Source organism: Fukomys damarensis, unplaced genomic scaffold, assembly GCF_012274545.1.
Source record: "Fukomys damarensis isolate Sample0158 unplaced genomic scaffold, DMR_v1.0_HiC HiC_scaffold_17, whole genome shotgun sequence".
NCBI classification, from domain to species: domain Eukaryota; kingdom Metazoa; phylum Chordata; class Mammalia; order Rodentia; family Bathyergidae; genus Fukomys; species Fukomys damarensis.
Window position 1 is genome coordinate 81,449,990 of NW_022900929.1, and position 13,759 is coordinate 81,463,748.

Sequence of the window (13,759 nt, forward strand, 5' to 3'; positions counted from 1 at the left end):
AACTGTAATCAAAACAGCATGTACTAGCTTTAAAGGGGCACATGAATCCATAGAGTAGCAGAATAAACCCAGAAACCAACCAGTGAATTCATGGTCAACTGATTTTTGGCAAAGGCCCCAAAAGCACACAGCAGGGAAGGGTGGGCTCCTCCATATACAGTGCTGGAAAAGTGGATGCCTGATTGCTGGAGCCCACAGCAGTCACCTTGCTCCTGATTCTCAGCATTTCCCCCTGGAAACAAATCTACACAAAAGCTGCAGTCAGCATGAGTTCAAGACAGAAAGCCAAAATCAACGAACAGCAGGAGGAAAGACCCAGGTCCCACACGCAGTCCTAGGTACCGCTGCCTTCCTGCCTCACTCTAGAGCGGTGAGGAGCCCACACGGACGCAGAGAAGCTAGCACAGGGACCCCACGTCCACCCTCGGGGCCAGCAAGGGTGAGATACACATGCACCCTCAACACATACAGGGTGACTGCTAAACTCGTGCTACACACACAAAACTGAGTGAACCAAATGGGAAGACACCAGACTGTTCCTGTGGTGAGTCCAGCATTCTATAGACGTATAAAACATCCAGAGTTAATTGTCTGAATTGAATACACCCAGTATAAACCACGAACCACTCTACACCTCTCATGCACAGAAACACAAATAACATGTATGTGCGTGCATGTGTTACTCATGCGTGCATTTCCTTGTTATGCCTGCTGATCTGGCCTAAAAACAAAGATACCTCAAAAGCAGTGAGCAAATCTATCACCTAGGTTCTGGGTTAGAAACACCTTTTCCACTAAAAGCCATCAGAAGATAGCTGAACCCATGTGCAAGGCTGAGAAATAGAAAACAACCCTGAAACATCTGGTGGTACAAGAAAGTAAAGGAGTTCTCAAAAACGGATGGTCCATTTTTGTAGGAAACAGGAACCGACTGCAAGGAGCTCTGATTGGCAATTTGGGGGACAATTTTAGCAAAAAAGTCAGCACCAATTTTGGATCACAGACCACAGAAGGAAACAGCCCACACTGACACAAACCAATACCTAAGTGGGAGAGGAGCAGCTGTGGAAGGTCTGCGGGGACGGGGTGATAGACCCGGAAATCACCACGAGGTGACCCCACGGCAGTGACCATGCAAAGAGCACAGAGGCTGGCAGAGGCGAGCAGTGCCAGGCACAGGCTCCGGGTCTCCTCGGAGACACTGAAGCGGGCAACTTCACAAGCAGGAATGAGAGACGTCCCTCACGGCAGCCAGAGCCAGCATCCCAGAGAGGACGGACACCAGCACCTACCATCCCGGGACCACATCGGACACCCACACCATCACCTCCCGGCCTTTCTGTCTACAAGTGCAACCTCGGTATAATCAAGAAAAGACACTGGGAAACCCAACCTGGGCGACGGTCTCCAAATTAACTAACTGGCACTCTTCCGATGGGCCGGGGCAGGAAGAGGAGGATTCTGGGGAAATGCGGGGGCCTTCCAAAAAGTGCCACGTGGGATTCTGAGTGGGCTCCTGAGCCAATCCCGGCATTAGTAAGAAATCTGGCGAGGCTGGAAGACCTGTGGTCGGTGCAGTGTGCCACCCCGCACTGCGTGTGTGAGAGACACTGACGTAGGACATCGGTAAAACATTTATGGGAACTCAAGTCATCATCGCAATTTTACTGAACTAATTTTAGAGTCAGTTCAAAATAGTACCTTTATAACAGGAAATAACTGCAACCTAACATGAAATTTCTGTTTATCAAGTGTTCTATTAAAACCCGCCAAATGGGCCTAAGTCGTCAACTTTCTAACAGGTAAGCGTGCTTACAGTTTCCCAGGATTGCTGATGAGAAGAGGGTGGTGAACAGGCCTGGCCGGCTGTGTCCGCTCAGGGCACTCAGGGGGCTCTGGGCGCCGGAAGAGAAGGAACAGAGCCAGGAACAGGACGCACCTCGGGGTGGAGGCTGTGCAGGGAGTGGGACGGGGCAGCGGGGCACCCGGGAGCCGCTCCTGCTGCGGGCACTGCACGCAGTGGGAGGAGCAGCGCCAGGCCCAGCGCCCTTACCACCAGTGGAGTCCAGCGTCCGACAGCCCCAGGTCTGTCAGGGACTCCTGCTCCCAGGACCCTGGGGACCCACAGCGCCCAGCGACCTAAAGACAGCACTGACTCGGAAAGCCCACCGAGACACAGTGCGCTCGCAAGGGCACACACGGCAGGGAGTCCTGCTCTGTGCATCCAGGGAGGTACAGCAGGGTCTGGAAATTGTGCCGATTTTCATCAAAGACACACAGGTCTAGGGCCAGGATTTAGCTCAGTGGTGCCACTGCCTGCCTCACAAGGGCAAGGTCCCCTGTTCGATCTCCAGTACCAAAAGAAAAAGAAAAAAGACACAGGGCCCTGCCTGCCGCGCTGGACGGCAGACTGAATGCACTCTAGACCAGCAATGGCGAAACTTTCAGAGACCCCAAACCCACATACCTATCACAAAGTGCCACCCTGCAGTGACAACTGAACCCTGAGGTGCTGCCGGGAGCACGCTCTTAGCCCAGGCGTCCACACGGCTGACACCCTGCACCCCTGTCTGATGCCAGGAGGGAAGCGAGTGCCAGGGTGTGGTCAGGGGGGTCCACGGGGGGCAGCTTATCACTCAGACCGGGAGGAGGGCAGGACGCCAGCCAGGGACAGGGGCGGGCAGCCACCGGGAGGGAAGGAGGGGCCGGCGCTGGTTCCCCAGGGCTCAGGGCCACACGCGAGTCCACGTGGCTGCCTGACTGCCTGGGTCCTCCGGGCAGGGGTCCCCAGGAAGCAGAAGCGCACGGGACACGCGGGACTACCCGGGTGCAGGACTTGGTGCTCTGGGTTCCCTCTTCTCTCGCGCTTTTCCATCGACGGCGGCCTCTGGGAACCGCGCTTTGGATGAGTCATTTTACCTCTCCAGAAAACGTGGTTCCGAGCACCCCTTGCCCAGGCTGCTCTGAGTGTCGAACCGGAGGGCGGAGGTGGTGGCAAAGGGTGCCCGACTCGTGGCAGACCCTGGGGCCCGGCACGCTCGGGAGACAGAGCCCAGCGCACGGAGGCCAACTCTGCCCCGCTACTCTCAACCGCCGCACCCGCTACTGGAGTCTGGGCAGGTGTTACAGACGAGGAGACGGAGGTTTAGAGCCGGAGAGCGCGCCGGGCCACAGTGGGCCCACAGCTCTCTGCCCCCCGTGCCTGTGCCTTGTCCTCTGCACCAGCCTCACGACGACGGCTTCGTTTGGGGCACGGTGGGCACCCAGAATGCACAGGCCCTCCTAGGATGCCCTGATGCGCCTAAAACCAACTGTCCTGCACCCTCCAGGGAACAGGATGCCAGGTGTGGGGCTGCACACCTGTGAGCCCAGCGCTCTAGGAGGCTGAGGCAGGAGGTTCCAGCCCAACCCGGGCAATTTAGCAACTTAGTCAGATCCTGTCTCCGAATAAAATATAAAGGGTTGGGCCGGGCATTTAGCTCACTGGTGCCGCCGCCTGCCTCGCAAGCACAAGGTCCTGAGTTCGATCCCCAGTACTAAAATAACAATAATAATGATGATAATATATATTATATATTAATATAATTAACTTGCTATAATTTATATCATTGTATACACTTGATTTGTTATCCACATATTAATATATAATAATTACATGTTATACAATAATATATTTCTGTATAATTATATATAATATATATTATACACGTAAAGATAGGGACGTATCAATAATATATTTCTGTATAATTATATATAATATATATTATACACGTAAAGAGTTAGGGACGTAGCTCAGTGTGACGGTCCTAGCTTCAATCCCCTACACCACACGAAAAAAGAAAGAGGAAGAAAGGGAGGGAGGGAGAGAAAAGCACTGGAGTCTGACGCAGAGCCCCTCCTCTGACAGCGGCGGTCTCCTAGCTGTTACCTCCCTAACGTTGTATCTCGGTTATGAGATCACTTTCCTCACGGGGTTTCAAGCGGTGTAAATGACAACATGCTTGCAAAGCAATGCCTTGGTGTGCAGCCAGCTGTCAGTGATACCTGCTACTATTTTAAACTCAGCTGTAACCCGGGCTTACCGGGGCCCTTTCGATCTAGGTAAGTCTGCTCCCAGGTCTTATTTCTGCGTTAGTAGGAAGTCTCACTGATTCCGGAGAAATGTAAGTCCCAACCTGTGAGGTTTCAAAGGTGCCAAGTTCGAGGTCTCACAGCACCGAGGAGTGAAGTTTTGAGAGTTTTACTGAAAATGAGGACGACAGCTCCTGGACCTGCAGGAGGAGCCCCAAGTGGGCGGCCACCGAGGCCCTCTGCCAGAGGTCATTTATACAGCCAAGCGACAGCGTGGGTCAACTTGGGTCAGACTACAGCCACTGGCCACAGGACGACAGGTGAGGCCACAGGGCTGACACTGACCCAGCAGGGAAGCGAGTCACGTAGCAGGGACATGGAAAAGAACAAGGCATTCTTGGGGCAGGAAGGGAGTTGGGCCCAGGCATTCGGTCACCACCTGTGCGCCTGATGTCCGGCCGCTCCCAGTCTAGCCACAGGCGCTGTTTATCCGCAGGCTGGGCTACCAGGTCTCCCCCGCGCCCTGGCTCTCTTCAGCCTCTCTCCGGATGCAATTCTGATGCCTTCATTGTGTGGGCGGACTTCCTCGAGGACTCCGTACTCCTCGGGCTGCACACAAGCGTCTAACTGAGCTGTGTCTACCTCGGCCTCCTCAGTATTCTGCACTCTCCCAGTGGGGCAGGGAAAGCCCGTGTTCTTATCCCCAGACTCCGAGCCCTTCTGAACCTGCTCCGTGCACAGCTTGCCTTGCTGTCCTGCGGCTGCGATCTCAGTCCCCAGCGTGCTTTCCAGACGCAGAAACTCTGTCACTTTCCCACCGCTGGACACTCAGGACCGAGAGAGGAGGGTTATTTTGGCTCGCGGTTCAGCCCCTAGCTGGGTGGCTCCACGGCAGGAAGTGGTGGGAGGGCGTGGTGGAGGAGAGCTGCTCCAGACGCGGTGGCCAGGAAACGGGGCAAGAGCGGGAGCCAGGGAGGAAGCGTCTACCTCCCTCCGTGTCCCAGCCCCTGAGCTCCGCAGGGCGGTTCCACCCGCAGCACAGCACCGCGTGGTCCCCCCACCTCCCACGCCCGCCAAGGCGCAGAGCCCCGGCCCGGCCCTGATCCCCACCCCAGCGCATACTCCCCTTCACGCCCGCCCCTGCTTCTCCCACGCCCGCCAAGGCGCAGAGCCCCGGCCCGGCCCTGATCCCCACCCCAGCGCATACTCCCCTTCACGCCCGCCCCTGCTTCCCCAGCCAGCACACGCACTGCCAGCTGTTCACCTCTCTCCTGTGCAAACAGAAGACGCGGCTCACGCCGAAGAAGCTAAACTTCCAATGATCTCTATTAGTCTCCTCACGCTGACGGAGCCCTGCGGAACACAGGCTGCGGCTAACTTCACACAAGGTGGATTTCGCTTTTCTTGGATACCTATGTACCCAGAAGAGGGATCGCTGGTCATATGGTAATTTACTGTACTCTCTTTACACACCTCTCTACCGTTCTCCACAACCATCCCAGTCTATTCATACCAGCAGGCTTCTCTTTTCTCCACACCCTTAGCAACAGCTGCTATTTCTTCTTTTCTAGGACAGCTTTCTTGGAGCCCGAGGTAACAGCCTCACGGTGGTTTTACTTCGCATTTCTCTGCTGATGCATAGTGCTGAAGCATTTTCGCACACCTGTTGGATGATCTTGTCCTCTGGAGAAATGTCGGTTCAGGTCCTTTGCCCATGTCTTAATCAGGTTATCCTTCTGCTACTGAGTTGTAAGAACATTTCATAAATTTGGGGTAGTAGCCCTCACCCTGTATGTGGTTTGCAAATACCTTTTCCCAGTCCACAAGTTCCCTTGTTACCCTGCTGCTTCCTTCCTTCACTGTGGGGCTTGTTACTTTGATGTCTTCTGTTTCCGTTTTCTGTTTTTGTTTTTGTAGCCTGAGCTTGTGGTATGAGAGCCAAAAGTCACTGCCTAGGCAACATCAAGGAAATTTTCCCCTTGTCTAGACGTTTGATGGTTTTAGGTCTTAAATTTTATGCATTTTGGGTTACTGTGTGTGCTGTAAGATAAAGGTCCAATTTCATTCTTTTGCCTGTGGAAATTTGGTTTTCCATTTATTGGAAGAGTATCCAGTTGGCACTAACCAAGATATAGAAACACTGAGGATAAGTGGGTAGAGAAAACGTGTTGTGCATTCAATGAAATTTTACCTTTAAAAAGGCGACCCTGCCACTTACCACACCGAGGAAGGACCTAAAGAACACGTCACTGAAACGAACCCAAGGCTGAGTGATCTCACATGAGGAAGAACATGGTCTTCTACAGGGACTCAGACAGAGAAGCAGAGGGGAGTGGGGGCTATGCAGGCAGCACGGTGGGTGTAGAGAGGAAATGCGGAGGTCCAAGGACCCCAAAGAGCACAGGTAGATGGACACCTGCAGACCTCACACACAACACGGGGTTGACGCTGACCACAGTGCGCTGCTTTCGGGGCTTTGCTGAGCGGCCTTAGCTGCTCTTGTCATGGGCGACTGAGATGCATTCATCAGCTCCACTACGGTAACCATGCCCTGTCTCTGCATCCCGTAACCTATGTCACAACCTGTGAAACAGAAGGTGGATAACAGACGGCAGGGAGACAGAGCTTTCTCAAATGGAAAGGGGTGCAAGACACGGAGGGGAAGAGGGGGGTGAAAAGAGGAGCTGAGCGGTGCTGTGTGCAGGCGCCCCCTCCCCAGGAGCGTGACCCTCAGTACTGCAGAAGCACCGATGAAACAGAACCTCAGCAGAGACACAGGGGTGCTTATTTTACAAAAGCCCCTCAGCCTGTTTCCATCTGAAGCTCCAGGCCCCACCGTGGCGTCTTGGTTTTCCCTCCTCTCCCTCCTACTCCCCCCGGCACTCCCACACCAGGCCCTGCTCCTTCATCACGTAACAGTTTGTCTTTTCCTCGCAGCTCTAACCTGCGTCTTCACAGTATCAATTTCTGTCCCGGCTAAGAAAATATTTTTCACTCTACTTTCAAATGGATGAATCAGTTATTCATCCCGGCCTGTTTGGCCCCTTTGTGCCATGAGGTTTCCATACGAGCAAGGCTAGCAGTTTATGAACAGAACACTAGGAAGAGAAAACGGGACTTCTTAGGGTCATTAGTTTATTAGTTCTTGTGATGCGCGTCTGCCAGGCTGCGCTGTGCTAGACATTCTGCAAAGTTCTGAGAGTGCTGGTGAGCAAGTTGGTCACTATCCTCACGGTGCTACCGTTAGTAAGTACAGAAATAATCAAGGTCATAGAGCCCTGAAAGTAGGAGAAAGTGCTGTGGGGATAGGAGACAGAAAGATGGCCAGGGATTTAGAGGAAAACACAGTGAGAAAGGAAATACAAGGTACACCAAAGGATCAAAATGAACTCACGGAGATTCAAAGTGCAGCAGCCAAAGAATATTTTATTCCACTGGAATAACAGCAGATTGAAAACTAAGAATCAGTTTCAAGAATATTTGAAAACTGAGCAATATAAGTTATCAAAAAATAGGCAAAGGAAGAAAGAACACTAGGAACATAACAGCCTCATTGACTGGTAGGGCCCTAGCAAACCCTCTGATTTCTACGTCACTGGAGCTCCAGAAACAAAAGAAAGGAAGCAAAAAAACGTAATGGTCAATTTTTCTCCAAATTTCACGAAAACAATAGACCCAAAGATCTAAGCAGCTCAAAGAAACCCAGGCTGGACAAAGAAACAATACCAAAGCACATCACAGTCACCTGCCAAAAACTAGCAGTAAAGAGAAAAAGTCACTAAAGTAGATGGAAGGGGAAGTAGGAGGGGTAGGGGAAAGAAAGAAGGGAATGGAATTAACAGGAGAAAGAGAGAACATGGAGAAGCCAGCCCTGCAGCCGCCAGGGCCCCAGCACAGCCCAGCTTCAGGGCAGGCGGGACGGCCCGGCCAGAGCGCAGCCTGCTTGGGGGCCTCAGGCCCGCAGCTCACTGGGACGGATTCCTTGACTCTTCTCTGGTTCTCCCCTTTAGCACACATATTTGTATTAGTGTGTGTTTGTGAGAGGGAGTCGTGGCATCCATCTTAGGGTTGGCGCACTTACCTCTGCACCCTCACTTTTCCCCGCCTTCCTTCCCAGACCCCGGTGCTCTCCTCAGGGTCCACCTCCCAGTTTCCTACCGTCACTCTCATCTCTGTTTCCTTCCCTTCGTCTAATTTGGCTTTTCTCTGATGCTGTAAAGTTTTAAATCTCTTGCTTTTTTCTCCTTTCTTTTCCTTTTCCTTTTTTATCTTGCCGTTTCTTTCATTTTGCTTTCTTTACACCCCTCTTTTTAATGCATTTATCATTACTTTCACCTTTATTATTTTCTTCTTAGTTTATCGTACATCATGCCTGCTCCCTTTCCTACTGTCATATGTGGGGCAATCAATGGTTTTAATTGCTTCTCTCTGTATTTCTGTATCTGGCTTGTTCTTAGCGGTGTTGTTCCTTGAGTTTGCCTTCTCTCCTGAGCAGGATAAAGAAAAAGCCCCCAGGGGAAGGCCGCTCACTACAAAGACCTTCATGTAAACATGGGAGAGATGCCTTCGCCAAGGGATGCATAAACCTCAGCACAAAAGAAAGAAAGAAAAATTAAGACGAGACAGCTTCAGTTACCCTTCAGTAACTAAGTCCACACGTAGCAAAATGGATGAAACAACTGACGAAAATTTTAAAAGATTGATTTTACATCTGATGAACAACCTTAAAGAGGATACAAAAAAAGCACCTGGATAATTAAGGAAGACAGGGAAGAATATGAAAGAGCAATTCATAAAGACACAGAGCCTTTGAAAAGGAATAGAAATCTTGTAAATGAAAACTCAGTAAGACCAATTTTTTTTAAAAAGATGAAAGCCTCACCAATAGACTTATTCAAAGAAAAGACAGACTATTGTGACTTGAAGACAAGGTTGATGAATCATCCCATTTATTCAGCATTAGAGAGAGACAAGAAATTAGAATATGCAATATTTATAGGACATGATTAAAAGAACAAGCCTGCAAACAGTTTAAAGAACAAGGCACAGGCTAAAGGCATGCAAAACCAGTTTAGTAAAATAATACCAGAAAATTTTCCAAATCTCAAGAAATATATGGACATCTGGGTACATGCGGCATTAGCACCCCAAACAGACCTGATTAGAAGAGAACTTCTGTGTATCCTATCTTGGTTAAGCTGTTAATAATACAGAACAAAGGAGGAGTCTGCCACGTCACTTACCAAGAAAATCCCATAACAACAAAATTCCCAACAGAAACTCGAAGGGCAGGAAGGCACAGAGTTAGGAGGTTCAAGCCCTGCCAGTTATTGCCAGCCTAGATCACTATATTCAACAGTCACCCTTCAAAACTGAAGGTGAAATAAAGACCTTCCGAGATCAGCATAAACACAGAAATTCATGGCTAGTAAAACCAGCATTGCAGAAGATACTCAGAGGAATCCTGCACACAGGAGAGGAAGCAAAACAAACATAAGACCACAGGAGAGAACAAATCTGACTAGCAGAAGAGTTATCAAGCCAGTGAGAGTTAAGAAAGAGTCAAACATGACTGATTCAGTAAGCCATCACCTCTAAGATGAATAAGGGGAGAAACAAACGTAAATTGTTAAAAACAACCAGAAGAAAAACAACAAAATGACAGGAACTAGTTCATATCTTTCAATAATAATCCCAGTTGTAAATGGTCTGAATTCTCCATGAAAAGGCACAGACTAGCCGATTAGGTTAAAAGCAAGGTTCAGCTCTGGAGTCTGCAAGACTCTGCTCTCCAGAAAATCCAGACACAGACTGAAAGGGGAAGGGTGGGGAATGCATTTCAGGTGAATGAATCCAACACAAGCAGGAGTAGCCTTTCTTATATTCAACAACACAGGCCTCGGTCAGACATGGACATAAGAGAAAAAGGAGGACATAAAGGGAAAGACAGAGCCCAACACAACAAGAGTGGATGGCTTCACTGCCACTCTCACCCGCAGATGGGTCCTCCAGACAGAACAGTCAGCAGAGAAACATCAGAACTAAATCACACTGCCGATCAGACAGACTTAACAGAAGTCACAGATATTCATTCCATCCAACAGCTGCAGAACACACAAGCTTTTCATCAGCTCACGGAACTTTCTCCAAAATCAATCACATTTTAAATCATTAAACCAAATCTTAACAAATACCAAAAACATAAAAAAACTGAATGTATCTTATCAGACCATAGAATGAAACTAAAAATCAGCAGGAGAAATTGTAGGAAATATACAAACTCATCATGAAAGCTCAACAGTATGTTTTTGAACAAGCAGTGAATGACTACAGAAACTGGGTCTGGAGATTTTTTTTAGAAATCCTACAATCAAATGAAAATGGAAACAGAACCTACCAGAATCTGTGGGATACTGCAAAGGCAGTGATGAGGGAAACCTGAAGCTATGGGCGACATATTAGAAAAACAGCTGGGCCTGGTGGTGCATGCCTGTAATCCCAGCACTCAGGAGGCTGAGGCAGGAGGATCGCTGTGAGTTCGAGACCAACCTGGGCTGCAAAGTAAGTTCCAGGTCAGTCTCAACTACATAGTGAGACTCTGTCTCAAAAAAAAAAAAAAGAAAGAAAGAAAGAAAAACAAAGGTATTTCAATACATTAATTACCTAACAATGTACCTCAAGGCCTTAGAAAAACAGGAAAAACTAAACCTAAAATCCGTAGAAGAAATGAAATAATGAACATCAGGGCAAAAATACATGAACTGGAAACTAAAAGAACAATACAAAGGATCAATTAAATAAAGAGTTGGCTCTTTGAAAAGATGAACTAAATTGACAAATCCTTGGCCAAACTAACTGAAAGTTTGAGAAGACTCAAAGAAACAAAAAATATATCATCAGCATATAATGACAGTTTAACTTCTTCCTTTCCTATCTTTATCACTTTTATTTATTTCTCCTGTCTAATTCCTGTCACTAATGTTTCCAGAACTATATTGAACAGGAGTGTCTTGTTCCTGAATTTAGAGTGAGAGTTTTCAGTTTTTGACCATTTAGTATGATGTTGGCTGTTAGTTTTTCATTGATAGGCTTTATCAATTTGAGATAAAACCACCTATTCCAATTTTCTGCAGAGGTTTTATCTTGAATGAGTATTGAATTTTGCCGAATGGTTTTTCTGCATCTATTGAGATGATCATATGGTTTTTGTCCTTGACTCTGTTAATATAGTGAATTACATTTATTGATTTACAGATGCATCCCTGGGATAAATCTGACTTGGTCAGGGTGTATGATCTTCTTGATGACCCTCTGTATTCTGTTTGCCAGTATCCTACTAAGGATTTTTGCATCTATGTTTACTAGGGAGATTGGCCTGTAGTTCTCTTTTTTGGTTGGGTCTTTCCCTGGTTTTGGAATCAAAGTAACACTTGCTTCCAGGAATGAATTTGAAAGTATTGCTTCCCTTTCAATTTCATTGAAAAGTTTAAAGAGTGGTGGCAATAGTTCCTCAAAGTATTCCATAAAACAGTAAAGGAAGGAGCTCTTCCAAACTCGGTCTACAAAACCAGTATTACCCTGCTGCCAAAACTTCATAAGGACATCACAAAGAGTACAGGCCAGTATCTTGATATAAAACTCACAATAAAATATGTGCAAATTGAGTTCCACATCATATTTAAAAGATCATACACCAAGACCAAGTGGGCTTCACTCCAGGGATGCAAAGTTGGTTCAAAATATGCAAATCCATAAATATGATAGACTATATAAATAGGATCAAGGACAAAAATCACTTGATTTTTAGGATTTAGCTCAGTGAGGGTTTAGCTCAATAGTGCCACCACCTGCCTCCCAAGCTCAAGGTCCCAAGTTCGATTCCTGGAACCAAATAATTAATTAATTAATTAATAATTTAAAATCACATTGCAATCTCAACAGATTCATGAAAACCCTTCAATAATATTTAGCTTCTCTTCATGATAAAAATCCTGGGTATGTTGGGTATGGAAGGGCTGGACCTCAACATAAAAAAGGCTATGAAGACTAACCCAAAGCAACCGTCTTACCAAGGGGGGAAATCAGAAAGTATTTCCTCTAAAATCAGGACTGATCCACGTGCTCACTCTCAACACCTTCATTCATTATGCTGTAAAAACTTTACCCAAACAGGTAAGAGAAAGAAACAGAAAGGGCACAAACAGGAGAGGAGGAAGGCACATTGATTCTTTGCAAGTGATAGGACTCCATACCTAGGAAACCCTGAAGTGTCCAACAGAAGTCTCTCTGAACTGGTAAGTTCAACAAAGAAGCAGGATACAAATCGACATACAAAAGAAGTCATTAGCTTATCTGCACAGCAATACTGAACTCACTGAAAGAGAAGTCAGGGAAAGAACACTATCGCCAACAGCCTCAAACACAAATCCCTAAAATAAACCTAACAAAGGGGCTGAAAGATGAAAATTATATGATAAAAATTATAAAACACTGAAGAAAGACATTGAAGAAGATACTAGAATATGGGGGAAAAAATCCACATTCATGAGTTGGGAAAAGTAATATTGTTTAAATGGCCACATTGCCATAATAGATCTACAGATTCCATGCAGTTTCCATCAAAATAACAATGTCATTCTTCACAGAACTAACTAAACTGCTTCACAGAAGCAATTCCCAACCAAATAGTAGCGTCATTCTTCACAATCCTAAAATTCATGTGGAAGCAAAACAGATCCCAAATGGCCAAATCGATCTTGAGCAAAATAAGCAATGCCAAAGGCAACACAATCCTGATTTCAAAATACAATGCCAAGCCATGTAACAGAAACAGCCGCTATTGGCATAAAACAGATGTAGACCAGTGGAATGGGATAGTGGACCCAGAAATAAACCCACGAAGCTACAGCCACCCAATTCTCGAAAAAGGTGCCAAACTGAAAATATTCACTGGAGAAAAGATGGCCTCCTTAACCAACGGTGCTGGGTACACTAGATATCCACATGTGAACAATTCCTCCACTTCTCCTTCTGCACAAAAGTCAACTCAAAAGAGATAAGAGATTTTGTCAGACCTGAAGCTTTCAAACTATTAGAGGAAGATGGGAAACAGTACCAGATGTAGGACTTCCTGATAGGACTTCAATAGCGCAGGAGTTAGTAGTAAAGACCGACAAACGGGATTACGTCAAACTAAAAGGCTTCTACACAAGGAAACAACAGAGTAGAGAGACAGAGGCTGCACAAGGGGAAAGGTCTTTGCCAATTATTCTTCTGACAGAGGGACAGTATCTGGAATATAAGTTTTAAAAGTTACAACAAAAGAACAAGTAACCCAGTCAATAAGCGGGCAGATGAAAGGCACTTCCCAAAAGCGGGGCAAACGTCCAACAATTATATGAAAAACTGTTCGAAGTCTTCAGCTATCAGGAAAATGCAAATCAAAGCCACAGTGAGAACCCATCTCAGCCTCATCAGAATGGCTGTCATCTAGAATACAATAAAAGAAATGCTGGTGAGGATGCGGGGAAAGGGGGCCTTCACGCACTGTCAGTCGGGATGGGTGCAGCCACCCCAGAAATCGCGATGGACGCTCCTCGAACACTAAAGCTAGAGCTACCACGCGAGGCGGCCGCCCGGCCCGCATGTGCCTGAAGCAGTCGGAGTGGCCGCGCTGCGGAGACACCGC